Below are 15,856 nucleotides of genomic sequence, written 5' to 3'. Positions count from 1 at the left end.
GTCTTCACTAACTAGCTACTGCACATCTTGCGCTTCGTGTCCTGCCTTTTGCACTTCCCTCCTTGCCATAGCGTGCACCAATTTATTTACCTAGAATCAAGATGAGACTCTCCCACTTACTAGATAGTATAATGGCCGTGCTAACACAACAGATTTATCTTAGAGACGCATATGAAAACAACCAAATGTAGTATAGTGCCTGTACTAACGCCACAACTTAATTTCAGGGATGCACATAAAACAACCAAACGACGATGAGTTTTCCATTATTTAAGTTTCACGCAATTATATATGACTATGTATATAATCCGAAAAACACTTATCTCGCCTCAACCATCTAATTTACGATTTGCTAGTTGATTGGCCATGCAAATAAACGGCACACAAGAGCAGAAAATAATAAACGCAATAAAATAAGCATGAAAATAAATAGTAACACGTTTTTGAAATGAATAAGTGGAGTCACCAATAATCTTTTTTTGCTTGACAAACATAATAATTTGAATATGATACATGATGAGTTAAAGTTTTCCTTTGAATAATAACCATTTCTTGCAACATTGAGTTTGGACAAAACAAGAGCCATTCCCTAGTTCGTTTCATCTCACAAGTGTCAAGCGGTCAGCTCTTAGATCTTTCTCTCTTGCTGTAATGCATGAATATTTCATTTGCCCCAAAACATATTTTCCTGCTTTCAACCAACCAAAAACTGAGTCCAGCAACATAGCACATATATATTTTGCCAAAAATGCTCAAAAGATGACAAGATAAATAAAAGGTAACAATCAGTAGCATTTTCTTTCATATGTAGTCCATGCTACTGTAAAATTTACTGAGGTTGTATAATGCCAAGGACTGTCTTGCCAATACCTACAATGAGAAGATCATCTGGATAATTCTTGTTATCGGCCTCCAGATAGAGCCAATGGCATCATGTAGATCTTCATATTGAAAAGCTGACACCTGCAACATGAGGCATAAAAAAGTCATGTTTTATGTTGTGTAAAGATCCTTGTCAACTGACATATATAAGATTGATTCAGTAACTTTTTTTAGAACTGTCACGGGGGAATTGAATCCCCACCTGAATATATATATATTGATTCAATAACTCACATACAACTTTATCTTATACAGAATTCATTATATTTGTTAAAGGATCTCTGCCGCTTTGCCATGGAAGAAACATTTGATAAAATCGGACAGGATATGTCAAATGAGAATAAAGGTCTCCCTTTTCTGATTTTAAATAAAAAAACCAATAAATATTATCTTCACCACAATTGAATCAACAAGGAAGCACTCGAAAGAGAGAGATCAATATTGTATCTGCATTACCCTTGCAACATAAAAAACCATATATGAAAATATAAATATTCCTTCAGTCTTAAAGCTTGGAACACAGGATCAGGCAGGGAAATTATTATTTATTGAAGAAAGGAGAAAATGACAAACCTGCTAAATTTTGATTTATTGACCAAACACGTGCATGGTCAGTCTTTTTTGTAGTATAGATTTGTTGGCCATGATTTTGAAACATAATCTGTACAAAAGAAAACTTACTCAATTAATTTTAGGCTTCAACTTTCTCTTGCCAAATCGGATTTTTTTTATGCATCAGTTTTGCACCAAAAAAAGTATACGAGCCTTAACTCCTGCAAAGGAAACCAACAAACTGAAGGTTATTCAGTTTTCGATGTGCTCACGAACACCATGGGCTACGGGAAACAATAATTATAATTGTTTTTGGTGATATAAACTATTAAACTATAAAGAGAAATTTACAATTCCATTAATAAAATGTGCTCTTGGAGCTTGGTACATTTAATAAGAACCTAAAAACATAAGAATATCTTAGACATTAAGCATGGACTAACATACAGTTACAGAATGTTTTCTCTGGTATAAACTTAGTAATCACGGGAGAAGTTCATAAATGCTACAACTATTTCCTTGTTGATGAAGGAACTGAGTTTGAGCCCAGCGAAGCAGCTGGATATCACCCATCACTTGCACTCCCTGATTAGTTACAAGACAAGATAATTTGTATATAAAAAAGAAATAGGTGTAGCATTTACCCAACCATTCATCAAGACTTAATAAGTAAACAACAAAGAGACTCTTTATGTGTTTCTTTACCTCTTGCAAGGTATAGAAAAATAAAGAGTTAAATGCACCAGAGATCCATTAACTTATGAGGATGTTTCAGTTAGATCCATCAACTTTTAAACTGACTTTTTGGGTCCATAAACTTTAATGTTGTATCACTTAGATCCATATCCCTCCACATAGGCTTCTCATGCTGATGTGGCCTGCTGACTTGTCGTTCTGAAGCAACTGTTGAGCGTTCGTTTCGTCAAACACGCTGTGAGCACGCCACCACCAGCCCGCGGTCACCTTCGCCGAGACCAGCGGCTCCCTCCTCCAGTCCTCTGACATCCTTGGAGATGCTGTTGAACAGCTGCGCCACCCTTGTCGCTGCCGATGGCGTTCTGGATGATGCCGCTGGTGCTGAGCAGCGCCACGTCCTTGGCGGAGTCGATGATGTTGTCCATGAAGAAGACGTACGCAGTCACGTCGTTGCCGGCGCCGACGTGCAGCCGCTCGAACGCCATCAGGTTGAGGAACATGTACTCGGTGGAGTCGTCCACCGACACTGCCAGCATGCTCAGCACGCCGCCACGGAACCGGATGTTGTGGAGGCTGTCCGAGTTGGTCTTCCTGAACCGGATCTCGGCCTCGTACAGCTCCACCGCCGACCGGATGATGTCCGTCGTATCCGGCGCGATGTCCCGTGACAGTACCTGTGGCGGCTGCTTCGGGCTGTAGAGCATGCTTCGGCGGTGCACATCGAGCGGCTGGAGCCCCAGAGTGCTGCCCGGCAGCAGCCGGGATGACGGGGACCCGGACATGAACCTCAGCACCATCCTGTTGATCATGTCGGCGCTCTGATGCGTTCGTGACACCATCCATATGCACAACAGCATGCTTCGAACAGCCGTCGACGACCATCATCTCCACGAACCGCTCCCTCCCGTCGGTGCCACGCCACTCGTCGCCGAGGTCTAGGTACGCGCTCCCCAGCTGCTCCGCGACGTCCTCCACGGCGGCCACGAACTCCTCCAGCGGCCACTTGGCGCGCCGGAGCAGGTGCCGCAGCGCGCGCCGCTTGTGCTCCTCCATGGACAGGAGCTCCCCATCGCGGCCGTGGTGGAAGGGGCCCAGGGACACCACCTGCGGCTTGTACGCCTTGCGGTTCAGGTCCTTGATGCACGCCGGCACGCGGTAGATGGAGTGGCGCTGCCACCGTGACACCTCCACCGACGCGTCGACTTTGTCCAATGTCTTCTCCACGTCCCCTCGCTCACCTGCTCTCGCGCCCACAGCTAGTGGCTGCCGGCCGGGCTCGCGCCGGCGCTGGTGGCTGCCGTGGGGGACGCCGCCCCCGTGACGGACCGTGCGCTTGCCGTGCTCCGCAACCTCGTGGCGGCCTGCCCCGACGGCCGCCGCGCGGTGAGCCGCGCCCCCGACGCGGTGCCGTCCCTCGTTGACGTGCTCAACTTGGCCGACAAGCCCGGGTGCCAGGAGTGCTCATGGTCCTGGCGCACCGGAGCTACAATGACCGCGCGGCCATGGCCGAGGCCGCCGCCTCGTCCGCGTCGCAGGAGCGCAGCTGCCGCGGGGAGGAGTCCGTGGATAGGGGCAGCCGGCCGCTCGCACGCCCGTGTGGCCGCGGCAGCGGCAGCGGCACCTGCTTGCATGCTCACAGAGTGTTTGACAAAATGAACGGTCAACATTTGCTTCAGAACGATAAGTCAGCAGGCCACGTCAGCACGAGAAGCCTATGTGAAGGGATATGGATCTAAGTGATACAACATTAAAGTTTATGGATCCAAAAAGTCACTTTGAAAGTTGATGGACCTAGCTGAAATATTCTCACAAGTTAATGGATCTCTGGTGCATTTAACTCAAAAATAAATTTAGCAGATGCGAAAGTAGTAGCAAGTAGCCAAGTACAGCTAAAACTACAAAGGGAATGCCCCTCACCTGTAAGAGAAGATCTTCTTTGTTCAGTGAAGACGGAGTTGTCGTTGTTGGCCTTCTTGACAAAAAGCGATTCAGTGACTTCTCCGAGTCCAGGAGGTCCGTCAGGTAGTCCTTTTCTTTCCTACAAACACCATCACCAGAAAACAATCTCATGAGATTTATTATGTCAGTTCCAAATGCCTATTTTCAATGCACAAAGGTTTAGTCCAATGAAATTTATTATGTCAGTCAAATATATCATTTACCCTACTAATTCACCAATATTTTCTTTCCTAGAGCCACACCAGAAAACGTAACAGGCTTTTAATACGGCCTCAAACAAATGAGAAAATTGAAAATACCGCAGTTGTCAAAAGTATGGGGGCTCCAAGGCCAGAGTTGATGCTCGTATTTTTCAAAAGGTAAATGCTCGTACTAAGATGAAGATGAATAGTGATACTTAAACAAAACTAAATCGAGCATGCAAACTGGAAAACACAGTGTGGTCTGTGGCTTGTGAGCTCACCGGTGCAGCTAGGATGCAGTGATGCATCGACCCGCACAAAGAATTGACCAATCTGCATACCAGGATTATGGAAAGACATTCTGAGTAGACTTCTGGGATGCATGTACATATCAAACGTTGAGACATGATAGCCCATGCTTGTGGCATGCATTATTCAATACTGACAGTTCGCACGCACGTCCAACCGAGAATCAGATCCACTGTGTCTTGCGGGAACACCTCCTTGCCAATTGAGTTATCTGAAGGACCAGGACACGGGCGTGCAGGGATACAGCGTAAGAACACGGGCGTGCAGGGATATCAGACACTGAAATCACAGAAAGGCAATGCAAGCAGGCACCAGGCAAATCGAGAAACGAGCGCCTGCCTTACCGACTTCCGATCAAGGTCCCCGGCCGCAGAGGCGTGCTCTCGATGGATCCAGGCTTCACGGGTACGACGCACTCGGTGTAGGTGTCGAGGGAGCCGGCAGCGGGCGGGACGACACGGCTGACGCGGAGGTCCAGGCCGCCCTGACCTGCTGACCGCCATATCAGTTTACAATGCCCGTGCTAACACTACGATAAAAAACAAAAAGAAAATATGTTTCTTAAAAATGAAGTAAATATAGATTAAGATTCATAACGAAAGAAATTCATGATGAGTTATCATATCGTTGAATCCATGGGAAATATACTTAAAGAAATTATCATATTATTGACGTGTGATTAAAAAATCATATAAAAATAGAGGAATAACAATAATGATAAAATTTAACATGTTAATTCATATACGTTGTATAAAAAATATAACTATTCATTGTGATGATGTAGCACCCATAATTCTAATAAAATTCATATTTATTTTTCATGACTAAATATCTAGATATTATATAATACACAATATTAGAACAAACAAGAACCTACATGCTCTGCAAAAAAGGATTAGTCAACAAATGTTCAGTAATCATTTATTTGAACATCCCTATTTGCAGCATAGGCGGCTCACCTGGAATAATGTCTTGTCAAAATCAAGAATGCTGGACATGGAACGACCCTTGATCAGATGCCTGAAATTAAACAAGGAGATTATGTTTTAAACAAAGTATACATCTTGACAAGTACTTAGTACCGAAATTGCCATCCAACATATAGATAGAGTTATAAGGACATGCGATTACTTAACTAACCATGATTTGATGATCCCTCCTTCTGGTTATAAACGCAGAGGACATAAATCATATGAAAAGAAGAACCCATGGGAGGGATGAGAATAACCACAGGAAAATCCAACTGCAATTGCCAAGGACAGTAGTTCATAGTACAGTATCAGAAACAGCATGAATGCAGATAACTAAAGAAAAATAAAATAAAATCAGGCGATGTTGAAACAATCGAGTTGTACCACGATGTCGAAAACTTAATATTCACCAGGCCAATGCTTCCTTCATCAGGTTTCAGATTTATTTTTTAATTCAAAAAGCTATCGTTAACACGGGTGGCGGGTACCTTATGGCGGCTGCCATTGTAATTTGTAAATGGATTAACAAAAAAAAAAAATCCAGCCTGGCGATGCAGGGTGCTGCTGGCTGTCCTGCACCTATGGCGGCAGCGAGGCCTTGGATAGGATGTACTAAGGGCTACATCTATATCAAATTAGAAATAAGATGTATTTCTATATGCTCCTTAGATCAGAGAAATCCTGGCTCATTTCTACAGTTATATTACATACATGTGGCTACATCTACGGATCTACGGGCTATCAGATCAGATCAGAGAAAGCTAGGGTTAAAGAATTTGGGACCTTCCAATGAAGAAGAGAAGGTAGACAACGGCGCGTGGCCAGAGGGCTAGGGGCCGCGCACCGACGCCGCTGGCCGGGCTGGGCGCAGCACGTCGGTGTTGCTGGGCCAACTCACGCGATTCCTCGAGCGCCGCCTATGGAGACCTCCGGGCGAGCGTGGACAGCAGGGACCGAGGGAGTCCGGCGACGGCCAGGCTAGGCTCGGGGAAGGAGAAGGAGGACGATGTTTTCTCGAAATCGAACGGGGTTGCGTTGGGTTCAAACGTGGCTGCGGGGTGCGGGCATGAGGGCCTGGCCGCGGGAGGGCGATAGAGGGCAGACACACTAAACATGAGCCGACGGATTTGGATGAGTAATGAGAGAGAATGACTAAAAGATAATCTGGTGCATCCGTTTTGATGGTGTTATATTTTCTGGGTGCATTTATGGGTGTGGATGTAGCATAGGTCATGACTGTGGAGCAGACATTTATTGTGTGACTGTAAATTTATTCTAACTAATGTATTATAGGGTGGGGTAGAAGTGCGCGAGATCCTTGGCCTACTTGACCACCCGTTCCTTCCCTTCACATGCTCTACTATCACATCAAGATCAAGAGTTCAAGACCGGCAAGCTCTGCCTGCCTCCTCATGGAGTACTGAGATCAAGACCGGCAAGTTCTACTGCCTCTTCATGGAGTACTGCAGCGGCGGCAACCTCCACTCGCTCGATCGGCCAGCAGCAAGCCGGCAAGTGAATCACCGAGCACGCAGCCAGAGCCAGGTAATAACTCATCAATCACCATGACATCATCTCATTCTCATCACTTCAACAGCGAGCGAGGACAGATCGACGGAGAAAGATTAATTTGTAACGAGTCTTTGGAATTGGGAACTAAAGTGATCCAAATGACGCGTGTTGGACAATTAAACTTGGTACAGGTTCTGCGCGTCTGAAGTGCTGCTTGCGCTCGAAATACCTGAACTACACATGTTGGGCGTGGTGTACCGGGCCTCAGGCCTAAGAATGTTCTGGTCAGTGAGGAAGACCACGTCATGCTCTCCGATCCAATTGCAACCTCTCCGTGCAACCAGTGACCATCACGAGTCCCCAATTAAATCCTGCAGATTCACTAGCCTGTCGCATTTGGTCAGTGAGGAAGACCACGTCATCGGCAGTACTTTTTTTTCTCATGTACACAATTCATAGTGAACAATACTTTTTTCTCATGTACCCCAGCACACGCCATTTGCTTGACAAAATGTCTCACCACTAAAATTACTACATGACTACAGCTTTTAGTCTTTTTACTTGACAAAAGCAGAACTCCGATTAATATAATAACTATATAGGGGTTCTACATGGATTATCGGATTCTCAACAAATTGTCTGCAACTCATTAATATAAGATATTTATATTGACTTACTCTAAATCCTTTTCATCTAAGATGTATTATCAAATTTCCGCAGCAACGCGAGGCGAGGCCACTATTCCACGAACGTTCACTCGTCCTGCATGAGTGATAAAAAATCCGACAGCCATCACTTTCTGTTTAAGGCCAGGTTTAGTTCCCCCAATTTCCTGAATTTGGCACTATGCAAAAAGAAGATTCTCCGTCACATCAAACTTGCGGTACATACATGAAGTACTAAATATAGACGAAATCAAAAACTAATTGCACAGTTTGATTATACTTTGCGAGACGAACATTTTGAGCCTAATTAGTCAATGTTTGGACAATTATTACCAAATACAAACGAAATGCTACAGTGTGCTACAGTGCGCCTGCGTTTCCGGCGGCGCCAACTTTGGCCGGAACTAAACGCGGCCTAAGGGAAAAAATTCATTCCTGCAGCGTGCTTCACTTTTCATGCAGTCTAGCGCATCCATGTTCCTTAGCTCGTTTCTCTGGCTATGACATAAGCCCATGGTTGAAAAAAAACAAAAGATTTATTTCCAATTGCTATAACTTATGAAAGGTGCATATATTTTTAATTCCGTCTGAACCGGTGTGTTCTACGCGACGAGGTGAATAAAACTAGACCCCACTTGCATATGTTTCGAAGAATTTCATTCGAGGACAATTTATGTGTACTAACTTAGAACATATAACTTATGTGAAAAACTTAAAAACACAATAGTTATGAAACACAATTTATTTATAAAAAGTTATTAAACAAAAAAGAACGAATTAACTTATAACTTTTGCCAAAATTTGCAAACACAAAGTTATTAATACACAAAAGAACAAATTAGCTTATAACTTATACCAAAATTTAGAAATACAAAAGTTACGGGACACAACTTATATATAAAAAGTTATCAAACACAATTTGTGTACATGAGTTATTCTATACAACTTATGTACTACTGGAGGCGGCCTCTTTGCCGAGGGCTCAGGGCACTCGGCAAAGGCCCAAAAGCCCTCGGCAAAGGCTTTGCTGAGCGCCGTCTTCGGCAAAGAGCCATCGGAAAAAAATTTAACGGCAAAGGGGCTCTTTGCCGAGGGCCATTTGTCGGACATTCGGTAAAGCCTTTTCCAAGGGCCAACGGCGACACTCGGCAAAGAAAAGCAGCCGTCAACGGCGCTGCTCCGTTGACGGCGCCTTTGCCGAGTGCCGACAGTTAGGGCACTCGGCAAAGATATTTTTTTTTTCAAAAACTCTTTGCCGAGTGCCGCGGTGGCAAGGCACTCGGCAAAGACATTTTTTATTATTTTTAAAAAAAACTCTTTCCCGAGTGCCATGGCGGCGCGCACTCGGCAAAGCCATTTTTTAATTTTTTTTAAAAAGCACATTGCCGAGTGCCTCCCCAGCTTGGCACTCGGCAAAGTTTCCCAGCTTTGCCGAGTGCCATGACCATTGCACTCGGCAAATCAACCGAAATTGCAATTTTTTTTGTTTTTTTCATTCCACTGACACAAACAGTTCAAATATATATCACATGTCACATATATATCACAAACATCACAATAATCACATATATATCACAACGAAACCATTTTCACACATTATATCACAACCACAACTCAAATAACAACATATCGCAACCACAAGTCAAATATCACAACCACAAGTCACAAATTCACAACCACAGTCCATCAAGTCCAAGCACAAGTCACAACCACAAGTGAAGCTCAAGTCCAAGCACATGACGAAGCACAACTCCTCAAAAAAGCGGCCTATGACACGATGGTGAAGCAAAGGCTCCATCATTCAGTGACGCATGAGCGGGGTTATTCGAACCCGCCAACGGAAGCTGCAAAAAGGATAAGAGGTTGCATGTGTGAGATTCATCTAGTAAGTTTCTATGTGAAGCATTGGTGTATGTCATAGCTAGTGCAAGCATCTAGTAAGTTTCTATGTCAAGCATCTAGTAAATTGAGAATGTCGAGCATGGTTGTATGTCATAGCTAGTACAAGCATGTAGTAAGTTTCTATGTCAAGCATCTAGTACATTTCTATGTCAAGCATCTAGTAAGTTTGTATGTCAACCATGGTTGTATGTCAAGGAAGCATCTAGTAAGAGTGAACTTTCATATGTATAGGAGTGGCTGTAGGAGTAGGCGGTGGAGGAGCTGCCAACGGCAAAGGTACACACCCTTGCTGGACACTCCGCATGAAGGCCTCCATTTCTTGCATCCTCCTCTCCTAGGCCGCGAACGCTTCCCTCTAGGCCTACAGCTACGCGCTCTGAGGCTCGACCATGAGCTTCTGGGCCTGCAGCTCGGCCTACAATACAGACTTCAATGTTTCAGTAATGCAAATGTAACTTAGGTGTGCAAAGATGAACGTACGACGAGTAAAACAGAACGTACCTCGAGAGCGTTGACCCGCTGTAGTGACGGAGTAGGCCGTGGGCGTATGGGCTGGCTGAAGCTCGTGCTCTGTGCTTGGAGCACGTCGAGAGAGGAAACAGTGGTGGAGTCGATGGCGCCGTCTGCAATCCACAGCCGCCCATGCTTCTTGCCTCCTCCTAGCCTCATGATGGTCTCTACATCAATGGGCTCAGTGCGCACATCGTAATCTTCCCCATGGACCTCCCTCACCTTTGAGGTGTACTCTTGGACCTTAGTGTGCATGGTCGGGTCGGAGTACACCTCGCGCGGGGCAGACGGGTCGAAGGAGACAGAGGAAGACGCCCTGCCCATGTGGGACATAGCCCACGCAGAGAACTCTGAGACCTCCACGCCCGGGTGTGCAGCCTCCTGCGAGTAAGATGGCAAGATGGTGAGAAATAAGGTAGAACTCAGCATCAAATAAGATAAAAGAAATCACTTACATATGCTTGTTTGTAGGCGGGGAGGCTGCGGCTGCCTTGATGGTGTGTAGCACCTCGCCTCAGCAGACGCTGGTCCCGCTGCCTCGCGTGGTTCTCAGCGAAGTCGTTGGACAACCACCTGTCCATAATCATCTCCCAGCACACGGAGTGGGATCGGCACCACCAGGGAATCACCTACAAGTCATCGATTATTTGACATAGAAAAAGATAAAATTAACCGACTTAATCTCAAAACAAATCATTCTTAATGTTTTTCGTCTACCTCAAGGTACTAGGCCCGGGACAGCTCTCGGCAAATCAACCGAAATTGCAATTTTTTTTGTTTTTTTCATTCCACTGACACAAACAGTTCAAATATATATCACATGTCACATATATATCACAAACATCACAATAATCACATATATATCACAACGAAACCATTTTCACACATTATATCACAACCACAACTCAAATAACAACATATCGCAACCACAAGTCAAATATCACAACCACAAGTCACAAATTCACAACCACAGTCCATCAAGTCCAAGCACAAGTCACAACCACAAGTGAAGCTCAAGTCCAAGCACATGACGAAGCACAACTCCTCAAAAAAGCGGCCTATGACACGATGGTGAAGCAAAGGCTCCATCATTCAGTGACGCATGAGCGGGGTTATTCGAACCCGCCAACGGAAGCTGCAAAAAGGATAAGAGGTTGCATGTGTGAGATTCATCTAGTAAGTTTCTATGTGAAGCATTGGTGTATGTCATAGCTAGTGCAAGCATCTAGTAAGTTTCTATGTCAAGCATCTAGTAAATTGAGAATGTCGAGCATGGTTGTATGTCATAGCTAGTACAAGCATGTAGTAAGTTTCTATGTCAAGCATCTAGTACATTTCTATGTCAAGCATCTAGTAAGTTTGTATGTCAACCATGGTTGTATGTCAAGGAAGCATCTAGTAAGAGTGAACTTTCATATGTATAGGAGTGGCTGTAGGAGTAGGCGGTGGAGGAGCTGCCAACGGCAAAGGTACACACCCTTGCTGGACACTCCGCATGAAGGCCTCCATTTCTTGCATCCTCCTCTCCTAGGCCGCGAACGCTTCCCTCTAGGCCTACAGCTACGCGCTCTGAGGCTCGACCATGAGCTTCTGGGCCTGCAGCTCGGCCTACAATACAGACTTCAATGTTTCAGTAATGCAAATGTAACTTAGGTGTGCAAAGATGAACGTACGACGAGTAAAACAGAACGTACCTCGAGAGCGTTGACCCGCTGTAGTGACGGAGTAGGCCGTGGGCGTATGGGCTGGCTGAAGCTCGTGCTCTGTGCTTGGAGCACGTCGAGAGAGGAAACAGTGGTGGAGTCGATGGCGCCGTCTGCAATCCACAGCCGCCCATGCTTCTTGCCTCCTCCTAGCCTCATGATGGTCTCTACATCAATGGGCTCAGTGCGCACATCGTAATCTTCCCCATGGACCTCCCTCACCTTTGAGGTGTACTCTTGGACCTTAGTGTGCATGGTCGGGTCGGAGTACACCTCGCGCGGGGCAGACGGGTCGAAGGAGACAGAGGAAGACGCCCTGCCCATGTGGGACATAGCCCACGCAGAGAACTCTGAGACCTCCACGCCCGGGTGTGCAGCCTCCTGCGAGTAAGATGGCAAGATGGTGAGAAATAAGGTAGAACTCAGCATCAAATAAGATAAAAGAAATCACTTACATATGCTTGTTTGTAGGCGGGGAGGCTGCGGCTGCCTTGATGGTGTGTAGCACCTCGCCTCAGCAGACGCTGGTCCCGCTGCCTCGCGTGGTTCTCAGCGAAGTCGTTGGACAACCACCTGTCCATAATCATCTCCCAGCACACGGAGTGGGATCGGCACCACCAGGGAATCACCTACAAGTCATCGATTATTTGACATAGAAAAAGATAAAATTAACCGACTTAATCTCAAAACAAATCATTCTTAATGTTTTTCGTCTACCTCAAGGTACTAGGCCCGGGACAGCTCCACCTGTCTTGCATCAGGCTTGCTGATGGACTGCTTCAACACCATGGTGTAGTAGTCTCTGTGGGCCTACACGCGCGCCTCGTGGTGCATGTCGGTGACATACTTACTACAGGCGGCGGCAGCCGCCTGATCCGCACGGGCCTCAAGTCCTTCTTCTGGCTTAAATACCTCTGCATACAAAACCGATGTATCCATTCATTATTTCAATAAAAGACTTGCCTAATGAAAATGTTGTGTGAGAGAGACTTACCCAAAACTCCGCCAGTACCCGCTCCTGCTTGTTGCGGTACCTGTCGTCAGGGGCCAACTGGTACATGTCCCACGTGTAGGCCGGCTCCCGCATGTCCTCAGACACGTTCACAAGGCCGGGGTACCATTTCCTGCATAAAACACCAAGGATGCTCGCGGGGGAGCGTGCAGGAGTACCCGACAAAACCAACCAGGTCCTACACAAGTGATTAAGAAAATTTATCAGTTCCTCTTTTGATTTCCAACATTATCATATGAAGTAGTTGTGATAACATCTATAGTTACTTACCTCTTTGCCATAGGGCGAATCAGTGCCTGGTTGCGAGGAAGCGGAGGCTGAGGGAGGCTCGCGGGACCTCGCTGGTAGACAGTCGAGGGTAGCGAAACTATTGCCCTCGGCGGCCTCATCCTCGGCCGCCTCATCCTCGGTCTGTCGGACGTCCTCGTCCTCGACCTCGTCCTCAGGCGTGGCTGTCACGTGCTCCTCCTCCATCACCTCGTCTGAAGGTGGCGGGGAAGGAGTCTGCTGCCACCTGCTGACCCTAGTCCTCCTCTTCTGACCTCCTATGGACGCTACCCCTAACCCCGACCCCTCGTCTAAAATGGGAGGGCGTGGTCTCCCATAAAGGGAGGCCGTCTCACATCATGGACGGCTGCTCACCATCACCTGCAATCACAAAGAATGAACAAGACTTATTAGTATATATATTACAAATAGATTCAAAATAAATAAAGAAAACACAAACTAAAACAAACGTAGTATTACATGTATTAGGAATAATCTTCATGATTAGGATCATAGGTGTCGTCATCACTGTCAAAATTGTTCAAATGGGCAACACTATCTGAAGGTTCTATGTTGTCTTCGTTGTCATTGCCTAGCCTTAATCGGTCAAGCATTTCTATGTCCTTGGCATTTTGCACCACATCTCCATCAACCTTGTCATCCTCCGTTTCATTGTCTACTTCCATTTCGATCGCTTCGGGTAAGACTATCTCAAACGTGCCTGGTAGCCCATCTTCTTGATAGAACTGTCCATCATATGTGTTTGTGTTGAAGTTGTAATCGTCATCGTTTGGGGTAGGTAGTTTACCGTGTGGAGACACCTGGTGCACAATAGCCCAACCCTTAAGATCCGCTTTGTCTTGGTTGGCATATCGCGTGTAGTACACCTGCACGGCCTGTTGAGCCACAATGTAGACATCTTCTCCTAGATAGACGGAATCTTCTCGAATCTCGATTAGCCTAAGATGAGGGGTCCGTCTCGTTTCTCGAGGATTAAACCAGTGGCATTTGAACACGATAGGTTTATGTTTGTGACCATGAAATGAGAGTTCATAGATTTCCTCAACTCTACCATGATAGTCGAGGCCATCAGTGCCGAGCATGCAAACTCCGCTATTTGTGGTTTTCCGTTTGGGCCAAGTCTGCTCATATCTTGTTGTGTGGAAGCGATATCTGTTCATGTCATAACTGGTAAATGACTGCACCCTAACGTCATAGCCGCCTGCAACCTGTCTTAACTCCTCACTCATGGACGAGTCAGTCTGGGCCTGCAAGCTCAAGCATGATAGGTCGTTATATTAATCGAACGAACGAGAAACTTGGAATGTGGAATGTGGGAGCTAAATTAGACATTTCCTTTTGTTTGAACCAAGAAATGAAATCAGGCCTCCCTACACCCGCACCCCAAGAAAGAAGGGTGTCATGTTCCTACGAGGTAGGATCCCTTGATTGATGCCAGGACTCACGAACAAATTCCCTGTCCGAACGAGAATCAGTGGGGTTGCATGAAGAATATTCAGGGCGTATTGAAACAAGTTCGTTGAGAACTTACTCGACGAACGGCTACACCTCGGGAAGGTTGGTCAACACATATAGCATGACACTTCACCACTCTTCATTTCCTAATATCTTATTGGTCGATCCACTTGCGCTGCGAGTTGGCCTTGGAACAGGCTATGGGTCCATTCATTTTCGCCAACATTGTAACGAGGGAGTGGATTATGATTGCTAGGAAGTTTTAGCTTGTAGTATAGTGTTGTGAAGTTTGCCACCTCCTCCCTTAGACTTGCCTCTGCAATGAAAGCCTCAATTCTGGCTTTATTTGTACATTTCTTGCGAAGAGTCTTTAGACATCTCTCGATTGGATAGCACCACCGGGCTTGCACGCCCCCCCCCCAAACGTGCCTTGGACAGGAGGTGCACAATCAGATGCTGCATGGGCAAGAAGAAGCCAGGTGGAAAGATCTTCTCTAGCTTATAGAGCAACACAGGTGCCGCTTTTTCCAAGTCCTGAGCGACGGTCCAAGATATCTCCTTGGCACAAAGCTGACGGAAGAAAAAGCTCAACTCTGCCAGCACTTGCTAGACATGGTCAGGGACATAGCCTCGAACCATCGCCAAAAGAAGCCGCTCAATCCATATGTGGTAGTCATGACTCTTCATCCCGTTGACTCGTAAAGTGCCTAAGTTCACTCCCTGCTCAGATTCGCTGCATATCCATCTAGGAACATTAACGTCTTGATCCATTTTAGTACTTCCCTCCTTTGATCAGGTTCCAAGATGAAATCGACCTTAGGTCTTTTCCATTGTTTGTTTCGGCCACTAGGAGGCCGCATCTCTTGCTTCGGTCTATCACACAACATCGCTAGGTCCACTCTAGCCTTAACGTTATCCTTAGACTTGTCAGTGTTCATGAGAGTTCCCCAAAGTGCCTCGGCGATATTCTTTTCGGTGTGCATTACATCAATGTTATGTGGCAGAAGAAGGTCATCGAAATAGGGGAGCCTCGTTAAGACGGACTTATGAGTCCACATATGTTCCTCACCATATCCCACAAAACCACCTCCTTCATTGGGCACGAGAGCATCTATCTGAGCACGCACCTCAGCACCACTCTTCATGCGCGGTTTAGGGTCTATCACTGCAACACCTTTCGTAAAGTTCTTGATGTCTTGTCTGAATGGATGGTTAGAAGGGAGGAATTGACGATGCCTGTCGAACGACGAATACTTGC

Source organism: Miscanthus floridulus, chromosome 16 (assembly GCF_019320115.1).
Source record: "Miscanthus floridulus cultivar M001 chromosome 16, ASM1932011v1, whole genome shotgun sequence".
In the NCBI taxonomy this organism is placed as follows: domain Eukaryota; kingdom Viridiplantae; phylum Streptophyta; class Magnoliopsida; order Poales; family Poaceae; genus Miscanthus; species Miscanthus floridulus.
Note: the sequence above shows the minus strand (reverse complement) of the source record.